This window comes from Myotis myotis, unplaced genomic scaffold, assembly GCF_014108235.1.
Source record: "Myotis myotis isolate mMyoMyo1 unplaced genomic scaffold, mMyoMyo1.p scaffold_m19_p_13, whole genome shotgun sequence".
In the NCBI taxonomy this organism is placed as follows: domain Eukaryota; kingdom Metazoa; phylum Chordata; class Mammalia; order Chiroptera; family Vespertilionidae; genus Myotis; species Myotis myotis.
Window position 1 is genome coordinate 3,011,426 of NW_023416317.1, and position 14,508 is coordinate 3,025,933.

Genomic DNA, 14,508 nt, shown 5'->3' on the forward strand with positions numbered 1-14,508 from the left:
GTCTGGTGAAATGAAATCTTTATTAGAAAAAAATAGAGACCAGAAAATGTAAGCATGTCAATTTACCTCCCTGGTTTCCTCAGTCCATAAAATGGGCACATTAGTATCTGCCTGCTGGCAAGGGTGGTCTGGCTCCTGTGGGAGTGGGTTTTGAGACCAGATCCAAACTCGATACAAAGCAGCACCCAGCCTCACGGCAGCTGTGTGCCAGTCTCTCTGCGTGGCTCCTTCGGCCGTGAAATGATGGAGCCCACCTGGGGAGACGCGGGGTGGGGGTGTTTACGGGTCACTGTGAGAAGCAGGTGCTCAGCGTCCGCAGCCCCTCTGTTGGTGCAGAGACACAATGAGACCGTGTCAGTAGAGAAGAGCTCTGGACAAGGACCCGTCCTGGGATGCCCTGCGGTGATTGTAACGACTGGAGAGTTCCATGATCGCAGTATTACTTGACTAATAGCCTTTAAACAAAATTCTTATTCTCAGTCTTGTGGCCACAAAGCCAGCACCGGGTTTTTATGGGCTGAGACTGGAACTGGGCCCGGGACAAGCATAATGCTTCTGAGTGTCTAAACCTGCGATTCCCCCATAGCTCTGAGTGTTTAGGAGGCTTCTTGGGTAAATCTAGTGATTCTGCCTGGAATATCGAAAGCTGCCTGAGTTAGCTGAAACTTTCACTGCACCCGAACCGAGGAAACCGAAGCTGCAGGCTTAGAGTTCCGTCGGACAGAAATACAGCTGCACCTGTGAGGTCAGCGCCCACCCACAGGCGGGGGGGGGGGGGGGGGGCAGCCATGGGGCGCTCCTGCTGGCCCCCCAGGGGAGCCCCAATAGCCCCCATTTAGGAAGTACATCTGCTTCCTCTAGGCTTTCTGAATGAAGTTCAACTACAGCCACAGGTTACATGACATTCTTCTCAAAAGGGAAAAGAATTAGGAGTTATTTTGACTAGTTCAGATCCAAAACAATTTTCAAATGTATATTTCACTCAACAAATACTTACCTTCAGTTGAAATATCAAATAAAGGTTTCAAATTTTCTTCTCACTGTGGCTCTGAAGACCTGGATTTTGTTTGACCTTGAACAACATTTTATTCTGAAAATCCTATCAATAAAGTAGAGATAATGACAGGCTGTGCCCACTGCGCAGGGGAATCCTAAAACTAGATGAATTGCAATCTTGGTGGAAGGTGTTAGCAACATTCTGTATACCTCCTGACCTGTATATGAATGTGTTACTTTAAGGGACAAAATTTCCCACTTATATCATGATTATAGAGTAGAATTTTGCGTGCGCGCACACACACACACACACACACACACACGTGCTCATCCACATACATATGTATATGCATATGTATAGCTTGGCATTTATATGAATGTGTGATTTCAGCAGCAAATCAGCCAAAGGAAAAATTAGCTACAGTTTTTTCCAAGAGAAATAATTTTCTGTTCATGTTCTGTTATTTTCAAAAGACTCTAATGCTGTTATTTCAAAACTAAATGTCCTCAAACAAGGCAAAGACAATTCTTCGTTGAATTATGCTTGCAGATGCCAAATTTTGAATGTTGTGTTAAAGTCCTACAGGAATAATCCAAAAAATTTTAAAGTGTATATGGAAACATTCTTTTAAAATGAATTAAAAATATTCCACCCTTTTAGGATCAAATAACCTTTAAAAGAAGATAAACATTATCCTAAAAAGGAAAAAAAAAAATAGATAGAAAAAGAAGGGCATATTTAAAGAACTCATTGTCACCACTGGCCCCCTTAAAAAATTAAAATCATCCATAAAATTTATTCTGCATTCTTGCTTAACTAAAATTAGGCAGGTATTTTTGCTACAAAATGCTAGGAAGGAGGAGCTATGGTGTAAGTCAGTAGGGGTGTGAAAGCTCTTCCTTTTTCCTTTGCAAAGGTGTCTTGGGCTGTCACATACCTAAGTCCCTGCCTGCATTTTTGGGGACACAAACAAACTATATATTTTTTGCAGATAAATGTTTTCTCTAGATGCATCTATTTTCATAGCTGATTAATTGGCTAAATGCCATAGTATTTTTAAACTAGTTTATTTATATAGTTAAGGCTTGTATTCAATGTAGCACCAGTTAAATTTGGCATCAAAATATGGCCTCCTGTCATAGTAAAAGCCTATGCAACTGATACGGATTGAACACAGCCTAACACACAGGGAAGAGTATATGGGTCAGGGCTGTTTATTTTCTGGTGTGAATGAGAATATTTTGTTAATTTAATAGCATTATCTAACACTAACACCTAATAAAAGTGTTAGATGTGAAATATACCCTTTTTATAGGTATACTATGCATTTTAATATTGTTTAACTTAGTTAAATATTTTTCTACTGATGCAGTATATTTCTATTTACATTTTTAATGAAGAGAGAAAGAGAGATCATATATAAAACATCTGAAGTGTCTTAAAAAGATAAAAAGAGGGAAGAGTTTTCATGAAATAGACATATTCAAAAATTAAAAAAATAGAAAATGTGAAAGGCACCAAACTTGTTAGCTATAAACAGATATAGCTTTTAAGAAATTACCAACTCCCTCTCTTCTTTGTGAAATCCAGTTTAATCATCTTCCTCATTAACTTAGGACAGGGATTTCATGTTTTGTTTACTCCCAGATCCCCATGGTCTAGAACAGCACCTGGCATAGGTGCTCAGTAAATCTTTGTGGAACAAAGAACCAAGGAAGAGCACTTGGGGAGCGGGCTATAAATATGGGGGCTGGGGAGAGAGCAATGGGAACACTGCAGAGGCCCGTGTCACTTGGAGGTTTGCTAAGAAGGAGAGGAAAGAAGGATCAACATCCTATATAATAAAAGCCTAATATGCAAATCGACAGAACGGTGGAACTACCGGTGGCTATGACGTGCACTGACCACCAGGGGGGGCAGGCGCTCAATGCAAGAAGCTAGGCTCACGGCTGGTGAGCACAGCTGTGGTGGCGGGAGCTTCTCCCACCTCCACTGCAGGCGGGTGGTAAGGAACGAGGGGTCTGGGCTGCGAGAGCCCCAGACTGCAAGAGGGATGTCTGACTGCCGGCTTAGGCCTGATCCCCAGCCTAAGGGATGTCTGACTGCCAGCTTAGGCCTGATCGCAGGCAGACAGACATCCCCCGAGGGGTCCTGGACTGTGAGAGGGCTCAGACCAGGCTGAGGGCTCCCGCTACCCTCTCCCCCACAGTGCACGAATCTCTAGTTAATAGATAGAAGGGGCTCTGGGTCACTCTGTGCAGAATCTTGAGGGTAAGGAAATAGAAATTACCCAAAGGAAACTGGTCTCTCCTCTCTCCTTTCCCTGGAGTAAGACACCTCACATTTAGCAGGAAGGACATGGAGTTGAAGAAGTAAGAAGAAATAAGATAAAACCACTGCCAGTGTCTGAGAGGCTCACATCTCTGAATAAGTGAAAGGGTGTCTGCTTACTAGGCACTGGCTCAGCTGAGGTGGCAAACCACAGCTGTCCTCTTTTTAAGTCTATATTATGGAAACTTTAAAAATACACACATTTCAACATGCATGCACTAATCCATCAGGCCACTTCCATAACTATCACTCTATGTCAATGTGGTTCCATATATAGCCTTTGTTTCCCTTACACCAGTTCCCACACTAACCATGGATCATTTCTAAGCAAATCTCAAACATTACATTATTCATCTGTAAGCATTTCAGTGAATATTTCTAAAATATAAGGAAAATTTAGAAAACATAACTATAATACCCATATCATATCAAAAAAGTTTGTAATAATTCCTTAACATCCTCAAATATCTAAATTTTAAAAGCCCCTGATAGATATGCAATGGTGTTTTTAAAAATTTACACTCACATTTGTAAATAGAGATATTCCAACAAAAAGTCTAGATTTCTGACTTCTCTCTTAACAAAAATACCTGGCAATTCTGATACAGTCATGAGTAGTAACACTGAGAAGAAATGGAGTGGCCGCTTCATCTCTTATGCAAGTTTTACACTTTCCAGCTCACCACAGTTCTCACCATGTCCTATTGTCTGTCTCTCACACATCGCACGCATCAACATTCCCTGTCTGGCACAATTGAGTCTGCAATTTTAAATCTAAGCTAACAGAAAATTCGGGTGATTGAAACCCATCCTTTAGCTTTTGAGGTTAATGATTTCATAAGTGGCAACCACAGTCATGATATAGCCTGAAGGATGTAAGTCAGATAGAACAGAAAGTCACCCTAGAAGACAAATGGTCAAATGTGAAGGTCAAACCAAGGGCGAAACAAGAGAAGTTGGCAGACAAGGGAGCCAAGAGGGGGATGGAGGAGTTATGAGGTACAGATGGGTTTGATTAGTTCAAGAACTATTTGGAGAACCAAATTTGTGCTGGGCTCTCTTCTTTGCAATGTGTTCCAAGTTCCAGAGATGGGTAACGTTGCTTTTAAAGGAGTTATGCCAAGTCCAACACTACATAAAGCCTTCCCTCCTTCCCCATTCATTTGTCAGTTCTGAAATGTGAGAATGCAAGCACAGTGGGCTAGATTCAAAGTGTAGTCACTGGGGTGAGGTATTAATGCTCTTAAACTTTAAAATTAAAATCTAAAGTAAGATTTCTTCCAGTTACCTATGTCTACGTTAACTCCTGGATGCTCAGAACTCAATGTAAGAAGATAAAATGGCATATGTTGACAACGAGATGCTGCTCAAAATTAAAAGAGTATAATTTTAAGACTAGCAGAAGAGGAGCATAATTTGCTTGCTAGTAAATTACCCAGTAAATTAAAAACTAAAAAAAACAACAACAATGAGTTGAAGTATTAAATATTTATTTCTCAGAGTATTTCTGTGCACTCTAATATTAGCGGGTATTAATAATTACTGTGCCTTTTCCAAGACCCACCTAGACTGAGAAATTCAATTCTTAGCATCTGGGTACATATACCAGTCGCTGTGCATGCGTAATTCCCATTATGTTCATAGAACCAGAGGAAATGCACCAATGCAAAAACAAAAAACAGAAAACCCAGAAACTCAATAACATGGGAAATCTGGGTCTGTTTCTGTGAAAGTAGGTAAGTTAATTACAGAGATATTTCTCAAAATAAATACTCAGCCAGGACAGAAATGCATTGAGTACATTACACATGGCTTCACAGAAAATAACACAAAGATGGCACTTGTCCATCCCCCTGTGTACGAAAAGCCCCGCGATAGCTTGGGACTCTGTGGGAGCTCGGTCAAGGAGAGAGGTCACTGGTCTGAGAGCCACCATTGCTCCTGCTTTTAATGTGGAGATGCCTTGCCTTGACCTCTTTTCTATTCATTAATTCTAATTCCCCATTAAAGAGTCCACATGAGCACACCAGTCCCTGGGGAAACACAACTGGGAGCCACGCCTACTGGTTGCACATGGAAAAGGCCCAGGGCCCCGTGCAGTGGTGAGTGCAGTGGAGTCAAGAGGCCAGAACTCTAGTGTAACCTCTGCTATTTAACCCATTGGCTGACCTTGATCTAAACCTCAGCATTTATATCTGTAAAGAAACAAGGTGATAACCCCGAACCTACTTCACTAAATCTAAAGGCTTCGGAGAACCATGTGCGTGTGAAGGTAACGGCAGCACACGACCCCTTCAGGGACAGAAGGAACTGAGCACTGTGTCCTGCTTGCCACGGCTTTGACTCCTGAACTAAGGGTGCTCTTGTTTCTGAGCTTTTTCCTACTATAAGAGTAGTGCACATCAATGTATACAAATTACAACAAGATAGGCAGACAGAAGAAGGGATAACATTCATGCTCACCACCCCAAATAACACCCACTAACACTGTACAAATATATCAGTCTACATCAGCGCTTCTTCAGTTGGGTGGGGTGGATTTTGCCATGACATTTGGCTGTTTCTGGAGATATTTTTATTTTTTCACCAAAATTTCAAATGATGTCTGTCTTCGTCAGTGTTTATTCGGGAGGAGGGGGACAAGGCGAGCTACTGACACCTACTGAGAAGAGGCCACTAAACATCCTCCAGTGCGTAAGGTAAGTGTCAACAGTGTCAAGAATGAAACTCTGGTCCCACATACATGCAGATATGTGTACATAGCATCACATATAACATCAATGACAGAATGCCATTCTAAGATGTCTTTCACCAAATTATGCTGGGTGGCAAGGGCATTCCCGCACTCTCACATTTAGCCAATGTTTATACCATGGTAACAGCATACAGGTACAAGTGAAATTTAATACTGAAATTATAAAATGTTTCTTCGCATACTACATTTAATGGAGGCAGCGTTTATGATAATACGACAACATTTATCATTTACTCTCCCAACTTCTTCTATAACTGCAGGAAGTTGGTAGGGTGACAGGGAAGAGGGGGAAAGGGGTGGTTTTGCTCAAGCAGATTTAGGGGTGTCTCTTTGTCATCAGTTCCTACAAAATATATTTCTTGACACTGTGATGGAGTGGCACTGATACTGGGCCGGGCACTGAGAAAACAGCAAACTCCAATTACTCTGGGCACGCTGTTAAAGTGGGAAGAGTCTTGTGGGTAATTTATTTTTTATTTTTTATTTTTGCTTTGTGAATGCTCCCCCATGGCCCGTGTGGTTCAAGGTTCAGGATCTGGAAGAGGGGCCACACACAAATGAAAGAGACGAGATAATTTGTAAATTGGGGGAGCCAGGCGAGAGCCCATCCCAAGAGGATGGACTCCGCTTGTGCTCAGGCCTTGCCACCCTTTTATTGATTTGGGATACACATATAGCCCTTAGGCAGGCAAGTTCCAGTAACAGGCAGACTATCTTATCAGTAAAGATTCACATGACTATCTGGTGGGGAAGTTGCTTCAGCTACCATTGTCTGGACTAACAGTGGGTGCACAGCCCTGACCTTTGCCAGGGCTCAAGGGTCACCAGCATTCCGGGCTCCTTGTCCACACCTCTCTGCTAGAGAAGACAATAAGTGGCTTCCCACAGCTTTTCTCAGGAAAAAGTAGTTATAGAGTTCAAAAAATGAATAGGTTATGTATTTTGAACTCTCTTTAACAAAAGTAAATATTACTTTTACACAGCTAAGAAATCAAACATTTGAATTTCACCAAAATAAATTTAATAATTAAGTTAATAGATATGGAAAGAAGTCAAATAGCAAAGACATTCCACATTTATTTTTTTTAATTTTAAATTTATTTTTATTGATTTCGGAGATGAAGGGAGGAGAAAGAGAGAGAAACATCCATGATGAGAAAGAATCATTGATGGCTGCCTCCTGCATGCCCCCACAGGGGATCGAGCCTGCAACCCAGGCATGTGCCCTGACCAGGAATTGAACCATGACCTCCTGGGTCATGGGTCGACACTCAACCACTGAGCCACACTACATTTCTTTAAAATCTAATAACATTATACAAAAAGATACCAGTGAAATGTTATCATTATTATAATCAAAATCAGGTCTACCATCTTATTTTTAATTTAGCAATATATAGTGCACTTCTAAATATGTCTAGATAACTTTAAACATCTCCTTTAACAGAGCAAAAGCATTTTATTGTATGGGTGTTTAAATTCACTTATCAATCTCCTAATGTAAATTTTTATACTATTTTTAATTTTTATTAAACAATACTATTCTGAACATCTTCATTGTTAAATCCTTAAGTATATCTTGAATTATGTTGTTAAATTCCATGATGACCCCCAAAAGATGTTATTTAAAGGTAAAATTTGAGTTAACCTTTTTTGTTTGTTTGTTTTGTTTTTTTTTTAATTAAATCTTTATTGTTCAGATTATTACATTTGTTCCTCTTTTTTCCCCCTATAACCCCGCTCCTCCCAGTTCCCGCAGCAACCTTCCGCCCTCACTCCCCACCCACTGTCCTCATCCATAGGTGCACGATTTTTATCCAGTCTCTTCCCACATCTCCCACACCCCTTTCCCCCCCAAGAATAGTCAGTCCATTCCCTTTCTATGTCCCTGATTCTATTATAATCAACAGTTGATTCTGTTCATCAGATTATTTATTCACTTGATTCTTAGATTCACTTGTTGATAGATGCGTATTTGTTGTTCATAATTTGTATCTTTACCTTTTTCTTCCTCTTCCTCTTCTTAAAGGATACCTTTCAGCATTTCATATAATACTGGTTTGGTGGTGATGAACTCCTTTAGCTTTTCCTTATCTGTGAAGCTCTTTATCTGACCTTCAATTCTAAATGATAGCTTTGCTGGATAAAGTAATCTTGGTTGTAGGTTCTTGGTATTCATCACTTTGAATATTTCTTGCCACTCCCTTCTGGCCTGCATGGTTTCTGTTGAGAAATCAGCTGACAGTCGTATGGGTACTCCCTTGTAGGTAACTGAGTTTCTTTCTCTTGCTGCTTTTAAGATTCTCTCTTTGTCTTTTGCTCTTGGCATTTTAATTATGATGTGTCTTGGTGTGGTCCTCTTTGGATTCCTTTTGTTTGGGGTTCTCTGTGCTTCCTGGACCTGTAAGTCTATTTCTTTCACCAGGTAGGGGAAGTTTTCTGTCATTATTTCTTCAAATAGATTTTCAATATCTTGCTCTCTCTCATCTTCTGGCACCCCTATAATTCTGATGTTGGTACGCTTGAAGCTGTCCCAGAGGCTCCTTACACTATCTTTGTATTTTCGGATTCTTTTTTCATTTTGCTTTTCCGGTTGGGTGTTTTTTGCTTCTTCACATTTCAATTCTTTGACTTGATTCTTGCGCTCCTTTGGTCTGCTATTGGGTGTCTGTATAATATTCTTTATTTCAGTCAGTGTATGCTTAATTTCTCGTTGGTTCTTTATCACAATATCGAGGGTCTCAGATTTCTTGAGGATCTCACTACATTTATCGGCAGTTTTTAGAAAATTATTGAAAGACCTTAAAAGTGTGGTTTTGAACTCTATATCTTCCATTTCTGACATCTGCGTCCTGTTTCTTTGTCTCCGCATTTTTTATGCTTTCTTGGTGCAACCCCTAGTGGTCTTTATGCGCAGTCTTGTTTTAGTTAAGCCTAGATTGTTGTAGGTAATACTGGCGGGGATTTGACCTCCAGGCCAACTGGCTGTGAGAATCAGCTGTGTCTGCAGTGAAAGAACTTCTGTCCTCTAGGGGGGTGCTAATCTAGCCTTTGCCTGAGGCTATCCGGCAAATGCCTCTGTGCAGGGCTTGGGCAGGGTGGGGCGGGTCGCACGGGATCAACAGGGTGGGCCGGAGCGAGCAGTTATGGCTGCTCTCAGTCCTGTCCCCAGGGGCTCTGCCTCTCTGAGTCCCAGCAACCGCTGCAAACCTCGGAGAGAAAGCTGCCTTCGAGTTCCGACCGAAGCCAAACAGTCCCGCTTCTCCCGTTTGAGTCTGGGTCCCTAAAGACTTGCCCGGATCTGGAGCTCAGAGTCTGCGACTCCCTCCCGATTGAAAACGCCAACCGCGCCCTCAGCCACCAGCCCGCTCCGCGCAATCCGCACCTCAGAATTTGACTTCAGCACTGCGCCTCCTCTGAGTGTCCGTATGCGTTTCTCTTTCCTCGTAGTTGTAGGACTTCCACTCAGCCAGCGTTCCTGTGGTTCTGGGTGATGTCCGTTCCGTCGTTTGGTTGTATTTTTGAAGTGGTTGTTCGAGGCAGCAAACTCCGGCATTAACCTATGCCGCCATCTTGGTTCTCTCGAGTTAACCTTTATAACTTGTTTTTTTGCCTTCTTTAACAGCTTGACTGTATTCATGAAAGGAACGCCCACTCTCATTCCTGGTAAGAATAATTGTTTTCAGTGGCATTTACTCTGTGGGACAGGAGAGATGCCACATCCCGCCCAAAGCTGCTTAAATGAAAATGACTTCAGGTGTTTTTTTGTTGTTGTTGTTGTTTTAAAATATTTTTATTGATTTCAGAGAGGAAGGGAGAGGAAGATAGAAACATCAATGATGAGAGAGAATCATTGATCAGCTGCCTCCTGCATGCCCCCTACTGGGAATTGAACCCGAAACCCGGGCATGTGCCCTTGATCAGAATTGAATCCGGGACCCTTCAGTCCGCAGGCTAATGCTCTATCCACTGAGCAAAACTGGCGAGTGCTGACTTTAGGTTTTGATGCGACCAATTACTGATCATTGGATTATCATTCAGGTGGAAGTTCACAGGGACAGCCCCAGAGCAAATCTGATTCAGCCACGAAGGGAACCCTAATTAGCAGTTTGTCATCCCTTCCAACTAAGTTTGAACCTCAACCAATTGTCTATGTGTCAACTCAATGTACAAATGCACTTAATTTTAGCTGTAGTTCTCACCCCACTCAGCCCGGTCTGCCTGATGGGTTCTCGCAGACACTGAGGAAGACACACATTACTGAAATTTCAGATCCTTTGTTGTTGTTGTTGTCCCTGCTGTCAAAAAAATAAATAAATCAGTCTTTATTTTTCTTTTTTTAAAAAAATATATATTAATTGTTTTTTAGAGAGAGAGGAAGGGAGAGGGAGAAAAGACAGAAACATTGATGGTAGAGAAACATCGATGGGCTGTCTCCTGCAGGCCCCCTACTAGGAATTGAGTCTGCAACCCAGGCACGTGTCCTAACCTGGAATCAAACCAGCAACCTCTTGGTGCATAGGACAACACTTAATCCACTGCCACGCTGCTAGGCCAGTCCTTATTTTTCTTCCAAGACCTGCTCTGCAGAACTGGAAGAGTTTGGCCAACCCAAACCATTGGGGAGGAATTCAGGATAACTTAACTGTATTTTTAAAAGCTTTACACCAGACTCTTTGTGGGCATGGGTGCCATTTAGACAAGTTTTTTTAAATCTTTACTGTTGAAAGTATTACATATGTCCCTTTTTTTCTCCCACTGACCCCTTATAGACCACCCCACCCTCTGCCCCAACCCTCCACCACTCTACTGTCTGTGTGCATGGGTTATGCATACATGTATACAAGTTCTTTGTTGATCTCTTCCCATCCACCCTCCCCACCTTCCCTCTGAGATTCCACAGTCTGTCCCATGCTTCTGTGTCTCTGGGTCTATTCTGTTCATTAGATCCCACATATGAGTGAGATCGTGTGATACTTGTCTTTCTCTTCTTTATCTGACTGGCTTATTTCACTTAGCATGATACTCTCCAGGTCCCTCCACGCTGTCTCAAAAGGTAAGAGATACTTCTTTTTTATTGCTGCATAGTATTCCATGGTGTAAATGTACCACAGCTTTTATCCACTCATCTACTGATGGGCACTTGGGCTGTTTCCAGATCTTAGCTTTTGTAAAATGTACTGCTATGAATATAGGGGTGCATGCATTCTTTCTGATCGGTGTTTCAGGTTTTTAGGATATATTCCTAGAAGTGTGATCACTGGGTCAAATGGCAGCTCCATATTTTTTTTTTTTTTTGCGGGGGGGACACTCTATGCTGTTTTCCATAGTGGCTGCACCAGTATGCATTCCCACTACAGTTTACTAAGGTTCCCTTTTCTACATCCTTGCCAGTACCTGTCATTTGTTGATTTGTTGATGGTAGCCATTTTGACAGATGTGAGGTGATACCTCATTGTTGTTTTATTTTGCATTTCTCTGATGATCAGTGTCTTTGAGCATTTTTTCATAAGTCTCTCTTTAGAGAAGTATCTATTTGGGTTCTTTGCCCACTTTTAATAGGATTATTTGTCTTCCTTTTGTTAAGTTGTATGAGTTCCTTATATATTTTGAATATTAACCCTTTATCAGATGTGTCACTGCCAAATATGTTCTCCGATACAGTGGGCTCCCTTTTCATCTTTTTGATGGTTCCTTTTGCTGTGCAGAAGCTTTTTATTCTGATGTAGTCCCATTTGTTTATTTTCTCCTTAGTGTCCTTTGCCCTAGGAGATGTATCCAAAAGCATATTGCTGTGAAGATGTCTGAGAGTTTGCTGCCTTTGATTTCTTCTAGGATTTTTATGGTTTCACATCTTACATTTAAGACGTCTATCCATTTTGAGTTTATCCTTTTGTATGGTATAAGTCAGTGGTCTAGTTTCTTTTCTTTTTCTTTCTTTCTTTCTTTCCTTTTTTTTTTTTTTTGCATGTATCTGTCCAATTTTCACAGCATCATTTATTGAAGAGACTGTTTTGACTCCATTGTATGCCCTTGCCTCCTTTTTCAAATATTAATTGAGCATAATGGCTTGGGTTGATTTATGGGGTCCCTGTTCTGTTCCATGGGTCTATATGTCTGGCCTTGTGCCAGTACCAGGGTGTTTTGATTATGTTGGATTTGTAGTATAAGTTGATATCTGGTATTGGGATTTCTCCAACTTTGTTCTTTCTCAATATTGCCACAGCTATGCGGGATGTTTTTTGTTTCCATATAAAGTTTTGGAGTATTTGTTCTAAATCTGTGAAATATGCCATTAGTAATTTAATAATGATTGCATTGAATCTATAGATTACTTTCAGTAGTATGGACATTTAATTATGTTAATTCTACCAATTCATGAACACGGTATATTCTTTCACTTGTTTATATCTTCTTCTATCTCTTTTTTCAATGTCCTGTAGCTTTCTGAGTATAAGTCTTTTACCTCCTTGTCTAAGTTTATTCCTAGGTATTTTAATTTTTTTGTTGCAGTGGTAAATGGGATTGTTTGTTTACTTTCTCTTTTTGAGAATTCATTATTGGTGTATAAAAATCACATTGATTTCTGCTGTTAATTTTATATCCTGCTACATTGCTGAATTCCTTTATTAAATCTAGTCATTTTTTGAAGGAATCTTTAGAATTTTCTATGTATACTATCATGTCACCTGCAAATAATGACAGTTTTACTTCCTCCTTTTCAGTTTGGATGTATTTTATGTTTTCTTCTTGTCTGATTGCTGTGGGTAGGCCTTCCAGTACTGTGTTGAATAAGAGTGGTGAAAATAGACCTTCCTGTATTATCCCTGCTTTTGTGAGAAATGGTTTTAGTTTTTGCCCAGAAGTATAATGTTGGCTATGCGTTTGTCATATATGACCTTTATTATGTTGAAGTATTATCTTTCTACTAGAGGCCCGGTGCACAGAAATTTGTGCACTTGGGGGGTCCCTCAGCCTGGCCTGCACCCTGTTGCCATCTGGGACCCCTCAGGGGATGTCCACCTGCTGGCTTAGGCCCACTCCCCAGGGGATCGGGCCTAAGCTGGCAGTCAGACATCCCTCTGGCAGCCCGAGAGTCCTAGGGGGATGTCCAACTGTGGCTTAGGCCTGCTCCCCTGCAGCCACCTCTGTGGAAGTGGAGGTGTGGGACCAGGCCCGCGCTGCCATCTTTGTGGATGTGGGGGGTGTAGGGACTACCATGGCTGGCCTGGTGGCGCAGGCTCACTGGCCCTGCCCCCCTCCCACTGGTCATTCCGGCAGGTCGTTCTGGAAGGTTGTTCTTCCATCCAGTCTAATTAGCATATTAGCTCTTTATTATATAGGATTATATAGGATTCACACTTTGCTGAGAGTTTTTATTTTAAAGGGTATCGGATTTCGTCGAATGCTTTTACTGCATCTATTGATATGATCATGTGATTTTTGTCTTTTAATTTGTTTATGTGATGTATCACATTTATTGATTTGGGAATATTGTACCAGCCTTGCATCCCTGGAATAAATCCCACTTGGTCATGGAGCATGGTCTTTTTAATATATTGCTGGATTTGATTTGCTAATATTTTGTTGAGGAATTTAGCATCTGCATTCATCAGGGATATTGGCCTCTAATTCTCTTTATTTGCAGTGTCGTTATCTGGTTTTGGAATTAGGATAATACTGGCCTCATAAAAAGAGCTTGAAAGAGTTCCCTCCTCTTGGATTTTTTGGAATAGTGTGAAGAGGATAGATGTTAGTTCTTTTTTGAATGTTCAGTAAAATTCCCCTGTGAAGCTGTCTAGACCAGGGCTTTTGTTTGATGGGATTTTTTTTAATTCAATTTCCTCAATTATTATTGACCTATTAAGGTTTTCTGATTCTTCCTGATTCAGTTTTGGAAAATTATATTTCTCTAGGAATTTTTACATTTCATCCACATTGTCCAGCTTGTTGGCACATAGTTGCTCATAGTACTTTCTAACAACCCTTTGTATTTCTGTGATGTCACTTGTATTTCACTGCTTTCTTTTCTGATTTTAATTATGTAGGTCCTCTCTCTTTGTTTCTTGATGCGTCTGGCTAATGGTTGATCAATTTGTTTACCTTTTCAAAGTACCAGCTCTTGGTTTCATTGATTTTTGTATTTTTTTTTTTTTTTTTTAGTCTCTATGTCATTTATTTCCACTCTAATCTTTATTATTTCCTTCCTTCTACTTACTCTTGGCTTTTCTTGTTCTCTTTTTCATTCTTTAGGTTGTAGGGTTAAATAGTTTATCATTAATTTTTCTTATTTTTTGAGGTATGCCTGTAATGCTATGAAGTTCCCTCTCAGGACTCATTTTGCTGTGTCCCAGAGATTTTGGATGGTTTTATGTTGGTTTTTATTTGTTTCCAGAAAGCTTTTCATTTCTTTCTTGATCTCATT